Raw genomic sequence first — 11,904 nt, 5'->3', positions numbered from 1 at the left:
ATATATAATGCAAAGGTTTTTATCCCCGGTTAATGGTTTCCTTTCTTATCTTAGCTTAACTGATTATTTTAGCACTAAAGTTTTTCAATTTTATGAACTTGAAATTATTTCTTATAATTTCCTCTGTCACTTGTTCAGTTAAGAATTTTCATCCTCCATGAACAGGCAGTTTTCAGAGGAAGAAATCAAAGATGTCAATAGTCAACATGAAAAAAATACTCTAACTCACTACTGATTAGAGAAATGCAAATTAAACAACTTTGAGATACTACACACCTATCAGATTGGCTAACATGACAGAAAAGGAAAATAAGTGCTAGAGATGTGGAAAAATTGGGACACTAACGAACTGTTGTTGGAGTTGTAAACTAGTCCAATCATTTTGGAGAACAATTTAGAACTAAGTCCAAAGGGCTAGAAAGCTGTATATACCGTTTGACCCAGCACTACTAGATCTGTATCCTAAAGAGATCAAAGGAAAGGGAAAAGGACCTATTTGTACAAAAGTATTTATAGTAGCTCTTTTAGTGGTGGCAAAGAATTGGAAACTGAAGGATGCCCATCAGTTGGAGAATGGCTGAACAAGTTGTTGTATATGATTGTGATGGAATGTTATTGTGCTATAAGAAATGAAAGCAAGACGGTATCAGAAAAACCTAGGAAGATCTTTATGAAGTCATGCAAAGTAAAAGTAAGCAGAATCAGGAGAACATTGTACGCAGTAACAGAAATATTGTAAAGATGATCAGCTGTGAAAGACTGAGCTACTCTGATCAAGACAATAATCCAAGACAATTAATTCCAAAGGATCATAATGAAAAATGCTATCCACCACCAAAGAGAACTGATGAACTCTGAATGAAGATTGAAGCATACTTTTTAAAAATTTTCTTTCTTTTTCTTCTTTTTTTGGTCTGTGTTCTCTTTTGCAGCATGGCGAATAGAAACTATGTTTTGTATGACTTTACATATATAATGATATCAATTTGCTTGCCTTCTCAAGGAAGAGTTAGAGATGGGAGGGGAAGAGAGAATTGGGAACTCAACAATGTTATATGATTGTTAAAAATCGGAGTTGCAAACTAGTCTAACCATGTTGGAGAACAATTTGGAACCATGCCCAAATATATAATTGGGAGATATTTTATGAAATAAATAAAATATATTTTTAAAAAATTTCATCCTAGCCATCGTTTTGAAGGGCTGATCTTATTTTCCTCTAATTTTTTTTTAACATTCAAGATGAATCTATATTTCAAACCTATTGTGTGTCATATGGTATAACATATTGGTCTAAGCCTGATTTCTGCCTAACTGCTTTCCAGACTCCATAGTAAGAAACTGTAGATATGTGAGGAAATTCAGGAACTGGAGTAGGGAATCATAATGGAGGGCATCTGAGTGAGGATCCACAGAGGGAGAAGCAGAAATGGTATTGTCATAGGAACATATTACAGACCTATAGATATAATACAGAATATACTACAGATCTGGGCAGAATGAAGAAATACGGTTTAAGCAACATGAAAATTCTTTTTTTTTGTTAGGCAGTTGGGGTTAAGTGACTTGCCCAGGGTCACACAACTAGTAAGTGTCAAGTATCTGAGGCCAGATTTGAACTCAGGTCCTCCTAACTCCAAGGCTGGAGCTCTATCCACTGTGCCACCTAGCTGCCCCCCATAAAATTCTGCATACCCTTTGACCCAGCAATGGTACTTTTTTTCCCTTTTGGTGAGGCAATTGGGGTTAAGTGACTTGCTCAGGGTCACACAGCTAGTAAGTATTATGTGTCTGAAATCGAATTTGAACTCAGGTCCTCCTGACTCCAGGGCCAGTGCTCTATCTACTGCACCACCTAGCTGCCCCACGAGAATTCTTCCTGGAAAGTTATGATATAATAATGATGGGGGACTTTAATTACTCAGATATTTGATAGAACTCTCTCTCTCTACCAAAAGCATAGCAGTTGATAAATTCTTGACTTGTTTTGATAATAATTTTACTCTTCAAAAGTGAGTGGCAGAAGCAATAATAGGAGCTATTGTTTTACATGTGATTTTAATCAAAGAGAAGGCTGTTGGAGTACAAGGGAAGAAAACTTTGTGGGGAAGTTATCATTTCATTTTGGAAAGTGTGATAGAAAGAAAGCTAGGTATATATGGTCTGATGTATACCCTGAAGATTATGAGAGAGTAGATTTCAAAGGGTTCAGGAAAAGGATATAGGCTCCACCAGCCTAAACCCATTGGGTAAATCAGCCCAAGAAGGATGGGAAGCTATCATGAATAAAAATTTTGAAGACCCAAATAGAGATTATTTCATTGAAGAAGGAAATGGAGATATATCTGAAGAGAAGCATTTAGATGCACATGGAACTTATTGACCAGCCCAGATTTTTAAAAGGCCCACATAGATAATAAAAACAAGAGAAGGTAACAAAGGATGGGGCCAAAAGACATAGAATGACCTTGCAGTGTCAGAAATGCTAAAATTCAGAATAAGCTGAAGTTTGTGAGGAACTCTAAGGAAAACAAATAAGAACTTTAAAATGTTGGAGTCAAGAGACAGATCAAAGAAGAGAGAGGATTGTTGCTTGGATTGAATGAGATGAAAATAATAAACAATGAAGTGAAGGCAGAACAACTCAACTCCTAATTTGCCTGTGTTTTCTCTGCTAGGGAGGACTAGAAGAATAGGGAAAAAAATAGTACACCGTGAATTAAAACTCAATTAACGAGAGGGTAAGAGAGCCCCTGATTGTTAAAGTATATAACTATCACCAGATACAGATGAAATACAATCTAGGGTACTGAAAGAACTGTTGTATTGTGATTGTTGAATTGCTGTCAGTAATCTCTAGTGGTGCTCAAGGTGGAAGGTCAAATAAAATGATTTTTTTTAAAGGGAAGAGAGCAGTGTATGCAAAACATAGACTGGTAAGCTTGACTGCAATTGTATTCCAGGATATATAATTAAAGGGATGGTTTTGTGAGTATTTAGATATAGAATTAATTATCACAAAGATCTTGCATGTCTTTGTCAAGAACTGACTATGCCACATTAAAATCATTTCCTTTTCTTGACAGGATTACTAGAGTGGGAGATCTGGGAAATGTTATGGACATGGTATATCTAGATGTTAGCAAAGCATTCAATAGGCTCTTTCATGTTATTTTTTGTGAACAAATTAGAGAGATGTGTGCTAGATGATAGTACAATTAAATGGATTTAGAACTGGTTGAATGAACAGACTCATGAAGTAGTCATTAGTGGGTCAATGTTAATTTGAAGGAAGATAGCAAGTGGAATGCCCCAGAGGTCTGTCCTAGGCCCTATGCTGTTTCACATTTTTATCAGTGACTTTTGAAAAACCACATGGCATTAATCATAGATGATGTGAAGCTGGGAGGAACAGACAATAGATTGGATGACAAGATCAGGACTAAAAAGTTTTCATCAGGCTAGATCAATGGACTGCATTTAATAAGATAAAACGTAATAGAAATAAATGTGAAATCCTACTTTTAGAGAGGCAGCATGGCATAATGGATGGAGAGCTCCTGCCTCAGACACTTACCAGCTATATAATCCTGGGCAAGTTACTTAACCTTTCTCTGCTTCAGTTTCCTCATCTATAAAATGGGGATAATAGTAGCACCCAGGGTGCTGTGAGGATCGAAAATGAGATTACACATACATACATGTAAATGTAAAATGCATAGCAAACCTTAAATATAAGTTAGCTGTTATTAATCATAATAATAGGGAAAATAACTTTTCAGGTATAAGATGGAGTCTAGACAACTCTTGGTGTGAAAAAAGATTAGGGGGATTTGGGTCAGCTTCAAGCTCAGTGTGAATCCACAGTGTGATATGTCAGCCACAAAAAGTCAATGTAATTTGAGGCTGCATCAGAGAAGTATAATAGCCAATATGAAGGTGGTATTAGCCCTGCTGGACTCTACCCTGGTCAGGTCGGGTTATGTCTGGGGCACTGTGATCATTTCATTTTAGAAAGGACATTGGAAAAATGGTGTATGTCCTGAGGAAGGAGCTCTGGATGGTGAGGGACCTGGAGGCCATGCCATATGAAGATTGGATGAAGAAACGTGGGAAATTTAGTCTGAAGAAGAGAAGGTTTCTTTATCTTTCTTTCTTTCCATTCTCATCATTCCTTCCCCTCCCCAATACATTATAAAGTTCTTCTGGTGATTCTATGTACATTTCTCCCTCTATCAGACCCAGACATCTTGCTTGGACTAATTTAATACTCTTTGAACTTGTGTCTTCACCTCTAGTCTCTCCTCTCCTCTCCTCTCCTCTCCATCCTTCCATCCTCCACACAACTGCTGAAATAATCTTCTTAAGGAACAGAGCTGATCATATTACTTCCCTAATTTGTAGGGGTTCCGTATTGTTTTTAGGGTAAAAAATAAGCTCCTTATTAAGACATTGAAAGTCTTTTACAATTAGGGTCTAACATTTCTTTACAGCCTTATTTCATCTTACTCCTCTTCATACATTCTAAATTTCAGCCAGACTGGACTATCTGTTCCCTGAATTCAATGTGCCATCTTTTGCTTAATTATGCTGAGGGGTGGGGGTGGGGTGGGGGGAGGGGGGCAGCTAAGTGGTGGAGTGGATTGAGTACCTGGCCTGGAGTCAGGAAGATTCATCTTTCCAAATTCAAATCTGGCCTCAGGCACTTACTAGCTGTGTGACCTTGGGCAAGTTACTTAACCCTGTTTGCCTTAGTTTCCTCATCTGTAAAATGATCTGGAGAAGGAAATGGCAAACCGTTTCCCAGTATCTTTGCCAAGAAAACCCTAAATGGGGTCATGAAGAGTCAGACAAGACTGAATGACAAAATCCATGCAAGCTGTCCCCTCAATGCTCCCTCAGAATCTGTCTAGCCGTTCAGCTCATTTGCCTCCTCCTTCATAAAGCCATTCTTTACTTTTCCCCTTACCCCACCTCACTCCATTTGAAAGCATTCTTCTCTGTTCTTAAATGTCATTACAGTAATTTTTTTGGATCTCTCCTTTGCCCTAATAACACCATATATACTCATCTTTGTACATGCTACATTTCTCCCTTCCTCCCCTTCTCTATCCTCTCCAGTAGAAGATCCTTAAAGGCTGGGACTATCATTTTTATTTTTGCATTCTCTTTTTCTTGAATTGCTGTAACTATAAATGCTGGGTAAAAGTCACAAGGAGGTAGATTTCATCTTAGTATGAGGAAGAACTTCCTAATAATTAGAATGGTTCATCAACGGAATGGATTGCCCATGTAAGTAATGCGCTCTCCATCTCTGGTGTTGTTCAAGAAAACATTTGATGGCTACCTGTCAGAGATTATGTATAGAGGGGAAACTTGTGTGAAGAGAGAGACTGGTCCGGATGCCTTCTAAGGGGCTTACTAACACTGAGATTCTCTGATTCTGTATAAGTTAATGACAAGAAATAAAGAGAGCAGAATAAATATGGCTGTCTTTTCTTATCATTATTCCCATTAAGGATGGAAGAAAGATTCTTTTTTAAGACCAGTGCTGTAAAGCTTGGGAAACAATGGGAAGTCTGCATCCAGGGGGGTACTCAGAAGAAACTTGATGCTTTTCCTGCATAGCAGAGCCTGGAATCGGCTATAGAATGAATGCAGGGGAAATGTTTTTTGGAAAGCCTTTTGATTCCTTTTCTTGTTGTTGGGTGTTTTTTTTCTTTTGCAAGTGTAATCAGGAAAGTACAGATGCCCTAGCTTGCCCTGGAGGACTAAGACTGGATTGTCCCTCACCAGTTGGTACTGGTCCCTGCATCTGCTGCCTTTGGTTTCTAGGTGAAAATTGCTTTTTGTTCTGTGCTCTGAATGTGCCTCCCTGATTCCATTTATAGTCATATATTTCCAGCTCCCCCTCCCCCTTTGAAAGCAGCCTGGACCCGGCACTTATCCAGCAGTGGTCTTCACTGCAAATCTACTCAGACCACCTTCTCTGAGTAAGTTACTTTTTACTTCCTTCCCTCTCTGTGGTCAGTAGGGAATCATAATTCAATACTTTGATCGATCTGTAATCTCATCAATGTGGGTAGTCCTAATGAAACATAGATCAAAGGATCATAGACTTAGAGCTGGAAAGGAATTCAGAGGCTATCATTTTGTAGATGAGGAAGCTAAGGCTCAGGGATTCTGAGTGACTTGCACAAGGTCAAAGAGATAGTCAAGTCAACAAGCATTCATTAAGCACCTGCTATATGGTAAGTATTATAGGTAGGATTTGAACCCAAGTCTTCTGACTTCTGAGTCATTGCTCTTTCCACTGTCCCTTGCTGCTGTACCTCTTGTCTGTGTCCTACAAATCCTTCCCAAGCAGCTCACCCATCGTGCTCATGTCCTTCCTCCAATTCTCTTGAACCTGTATGGATACCAGTTGAACATGTGGGTGTCCAGTGATTATCCTTTCTTTTCTAGTAGTAAATAACATTTGTAGAGTGCTTTTATAATCATAATCATAAAAATAATTATAGTTCTTACTTATATCGTGTTTTAAGTTTTGTGAAGCCCTTATATATATTATCTTGTTAATCCTCAGAACAACCTGGAGGTGATTATAATTCCCATTTGACAGATGAGGAAACTGAGGCTTAGAGAGGTCAAGTGACTCACCCAGAATCACACAGTTAATAAGTATCTGAAGCAGGATTTGACTCCCAGTCCATATGTCCAGTATGTCATACTATCCCTCAGCTTATAGAGCGTCTACATACTTTATCTCACTTGATCCTTACAGTAACTCAGGGATGAAGTATAAATATTATTTTCCCTCTTTTTTTTTTTTGGCAAGACAATTGGGGTTAAGTAATTTTCCCAGGGTCACATAGCTAGTAAGTATCATGTATCTAAGGCTGAATTCGAACTCAGGTCTTCCTGATTCCAGGGCTGGTGCTCTATCCACTGCACCACCTAGCTGCCCCTATTTTCCCATTTTACAGATGAGGAAACTGAGCCTGAGAAAGATTCAATAAACACTTTTAAGGGCTTTTTATGTGTCAAGCATTGTGTTAAGCTCTGGGGACACAGAGAAAGGCAAAGACACTCCCTGACCTTGAGGAGTTAATCTTCTAATGCCTAAGTGGTAGGAACTTTATCGTAGACCAGTAGTTAGTAAACATCTGAGCTGGTACTTGAACTAGGTTTTTTTCTTTCCTAAAGCAAGGACTATTTCCTCCTATACAACAGTTTTTCCAAGAATTGAATTAAATTATTTTTCACTAGCAACAAATCCTGACCACCCAACATAATAATTGACATTTATATAGCACTATAAAGTTTGCAAGGTGTTTTATATCTATTGCCTCATTTGAACCTCCCAACAACTTTGTGTGATAACACTACAGGTATTTAATCCATAATTTACAGAATAGGAAATGGATACTCAGAGAAGTTAAGACCAAGACCTTCCTATGGTCATACAGTATGTCAGGGGCAGGGTTCAATCTCTTCTTCTTCTTCTTCTTCTTCTTCTTTGGCAATTGGGGTTAAGTGATTTGTCCAGGGTCACACGGCCAGTAAGTGTTAAGTGCTTGGTCTGAGGCCAGATTTGAACTCAGGTCCTCCTGACTTCAGGGCCGCTGCTCTATCTACTGTGCCACCTAGCTGCCCCAATTCAATCTCTTCTTGACAAGTCCAGCAGCTTATACACTGCACTACAATGTCTCTTGCATTCTTCTCTGTTCCAGATACTCTTACAGTCCCAAGTCCACTGCTCTTCCTGCCTCTGAAATTGCAATGGCCAGATTCCACCCATCCTTGTGGCCACCTCAGCCCTTTCTTGGGGGTCTCCAGTGATTGTCTTCTTTACAAACCATATAGACTGTCCAATAATATGTGTGATCTTGAGAGGAGGAAAATTGTCTACAAATTGTTGGAGTAAATTATCATTTTTGTGTCTGTGAGTACCAGGTATTGTTATTTTAAAAAAATATTTTTTTTTTGATGAGCAAATATCTGCCTCCTCTTGCTCTCCCAGTTCCTCCCCAACTGAGAAAGAAACTAAAATCTTGTTACAAAAATGTATAGTCAAGCAAAAACAAATTTTCATATTATCTATGTTCAAAAAAAAAATCTCAATCTGTACTCTGAGTCCTTTAGCTATCTCTCAGGAGGTATGTAGCATGTTTTATCATGACTCCTCTGGAATTGTGGCTGGTTTTTGCATCGATCAGAGTTCCTAAATCTTTCAAAGTTGTTTGTCTTTGCAATATCATTGTCATTGTATAACTTATTCTTCTGGTTCTGCTCACTTCAGTCTTCATCAGTTCATATGTCTTCTCAAGCTTCTCAGAACTATCCCCTTCATTTTTTACAACATAACAGTGTTTCATCATATTTATATACCATAATTAGTTCACTCATTCCCTAGTTAATGGATTCTTCCTCAATTTCTAATTCTTTACCACCACAAAAGAATTGTTACAAGTATTTTTTTGTATATTGTTAGAGTTTGTTTTGGTTAGGGCTATCTTTCCCTTCACTTACCTTCCCTTTTATTCTAACCTTTTCCTTCTCCTCTTTCCCTTGTATTTGCTGGTTGAATGAAATGTATTTATGTACTGAACTGTGTACAGATGCATTTCCTTCCCCACCCACCTTGACCAGTTCAGATGAGTGAGATTCAAGTGTTACTGGCTTCCCCATCCCTAATTCCTTCCTCCTTGTTTATATAGACTTCTTTTTGGGCACCCTGATTTTTCAAGATAATTTTCCTCATCCTTTCTCTCCCTTTCCCCTTCTAATGCATTCCTTTCTCCTTCTTCTTTTAAGACCATCAAAACATAAGAGAATCACTCCCAGACCTTTGGTCTAATTAGATTCCCTCTATGATCCCTGATGTGATGGGATTCTGAGGGGATAATTGTATGGTCTCTCCATTTTTTAATGCAAGCAATTCATCCTTGTTTTACCCTGTGATTCTTAGCTCCTTTTACTTTTTTAAATTTCTTTTGACTCTTGTGTTTGCATTTCAAAATTTCTATGCTGCTCTAGTCTTTTCATCAGGAATGCTTTGAAGGTCCTCTATTTCATTAAAAATCCAATTTCCTTCTGTAGGATTATACTCTGTTTTGCTGGGTATGTTATTCTTGGATGTAAGCATACATCCTTTGCCTTCTGGAATATGATATTCTAAACTCTCCCCTTTTTTTAAATAGTGATGGCTGCTAAATCATGTGTGATCCTGACTATGGATCCTTAGTACTTGAATTCTTTCTGGTTGCTTGAAGGATTTTTTTCTTTGTCTTGGAAGCTCTGGGTTTTGTTTATATTGTTCCTGGCAGTTCCCATTTTTGGAGTTTCTTTCAGGAGGTGCCCAGTGTATTTTTCTTATTTCCACTTTGCCCTCTGCTTCTAAGAGATCTGGCTAGTTTTCTTTTCTGATTTCTTGATATATGACTTCTAGTCTTATAAGTAGTCAGATGATTCCTAAATTATGTCTCCTTGATTTGTTTGGACTTTAGAACTCATCTAATCCAATTCCCTCATTTTACAGATAAGAAAACTGAATCCCAGAAAGGTTAAGTGACTTGTCACATAGAAGGACTGCAGTGACTGCCTGAAATGAGAGGCAATGGAGAGATAAAAATGCCTGAAGAAAGAAGCAATGGCCTCAGCATCAAGGGACCTCAGTTTGAGTCTTGGCTTTTCCATTGATTCACCATGTGACCTTAGGTAAGTCCCTTCCACTCTCAAAGGGGAATTGAACAACAGCTATGGTTGTCTGTTGTCCACCATCTTTGCTACATGATCTGTGTCTCAACTTTAGTACATGTGTCACCCTCTTTTCCTGCCTCAATATTCTATGGTGCTACTCATTTGATGCTGAACCAGGAGGGGAAATTCTACACATTTTTATCTCTTTATTGCACATGTAGTGACCGTGGACTTCTGTTCTTCAATCTCTCTTGTGGACCAGCATTCTAATGTAGAGATCTTTAGAGCTCTTTAGAACTTAACATAATGGCCCTAATTATCTTCATGGATACCTCATCATCAGTCAGCATTCTAAGGAAGCGAATGAAACCTCCTCAAGACACTTTGCACCTTCTGGTCTGCTTTCCATTTGAGGTATTTGCTAGAACATAAGCTCTTTGAGGGCAGGGACTGCTTCAATTTTGTCTTTGTATCTTCAGCTTTGAATATAGTGCCTGGCACATAGATGGCACATAATAAATTCTTGTTGATTGGTTACTTAGGAGCCATGGCCAAACATGATAGTTGTCCAGTCAGAATTAAGACTCAGAGACTCATGAAATCTTGGGGTTGGAAAGGACCCTAGAAGGCAGATAGAATCTACCCTTTATCTAAGCAGAAATCTCTTCTGCAACATTCTGACATGTCTGCCTTCACTTGAAGCCCTCTAGGGTTGGGGACGTAACTACCTCCTGAAACAACCCATTTTACTTTTGCGTAGTTTTTATTGTTAGGAAGATTTTTCTTATGTTGAGTAAAGATCTGTCTCCCTGAAATTTCCAACCACTGCTACTAGTTTTGCCTTCTGGGACCAAACAGAATTCTTCTTCTCCATGAGGTTCATTAAATAGAGGTGGCATGGTTGAGTGGTTAGAATGTTCAATTTTGATTCAAGTAATCTTGGGTTCAAATTCTGATTTTGAACTTGTGTGGGCTTAGCCTTCTACATGTCACTTTCCCCATCTGTAAAATGGAGATAATAATACCTATAGCACCTATCTTGCAGGATGACTGAGATTCAAATGAAACAATGTATACAAAGTGTTTTGCAAACTTGAAGCATTATATAAATATCAGCTGCTATTATTCTTATTTAAAGACCATGACTATTATCATCCCCAATTTACAGTAAAGGAAACTGAGGCTCAGAGTGTTTCAAAGGACTTGAGAGAAGTCTAATACAAAAGAAGTCACCAGACTTGGAGGCAAAAGTCCTGGTTTCTAATTCTGGTTTTGGAAACAGTTTGCTGTGTTACCTTGGGCCAGTCACTCCACTTCTCTGGATCACAGTTTCTTTATTGGTGAAATGAGAATGTTGGATTAGAAGGTAGACACCTTTCAAAAAAAGTACTTTGACCAAGGTTGAGGTGAGAAAAAGAAGGAATGGGATTGAGTGTTCTATAACTGTCATCTGAGGTGAGATTTTTAATTATTTTAGGATCAGACAAATGCGCTCAATAAAAGTTTCCTTGTTTGTGATTTTGATTCTCTTGATTCCATAATTAATGAGACAGTTGTACATGGAATAGCCACGGTCCAAAGGTCTGCCTTTGTCTTTGCCCCTGGTTGTTGGCATTGAGATAGCTACCAACCTTTGCCCAATCCAACTTTTCAAGACCTGGACATTCCTGGTCCTTAGGAAATGGATCACAGAACCATAGAATTTCAGAACTAGAAGGAATTTTAAAGACCCTTTAGTCCAGGAATTCATAATCTTTTTTGTCTCTTGGACCCATTTGGCAATCTGGTGAAGCCCATAGACCTCTTCTCAAAATAAATTGATAATTGAAAAAAAGACTAAATTTCAATGTGAGGTTAGTGAAAATAAAGACATGATTTTTTTCCTATCCAAATTCATGTACTCCCCAAAATCTATCCACAGACCCAGGTAAAGAACCATTGCTGTTGTCCAATCCCCTTTTGAGAGTGGAAGGGACTTATCTAAGATTACATAGTGAATCAGTGGAAAGGCCAGGACTCAAACTGAGGTCACTGCTCTTTTTTCATGGTGCCACATTGTTGTGGCCTCATTTCAGGCTGTCTCTGCAGTCTTTTTGTGTGACAAGTCACTTAACCTTTCTGGGACTCAGTTTTCTTACCTGTAAAATGAGAGGATTGGATTAAATGAGTTGTAAAATCCCTATGGGGTAGCTAGGTGGATAG

Source organism: Vombatus ursinus, unplaced genomic scaffold, assembly GCF_900497805.2.
Source record: "Vombatus ursinus unplaced genomic scaffold, bare-nosed wombat genome assembly UNPS02014863.1, whole genome shotgun sequence".
Classification (NCBI taxonomy): Eukaryota; Metazoa; Chordata; class Mammalia; order Diprotodontia; family Vombatidae; genus Vombatus; species Vombatus ursinus.
Note: the sequence above shows the minus strand (reverse complement) of the source record.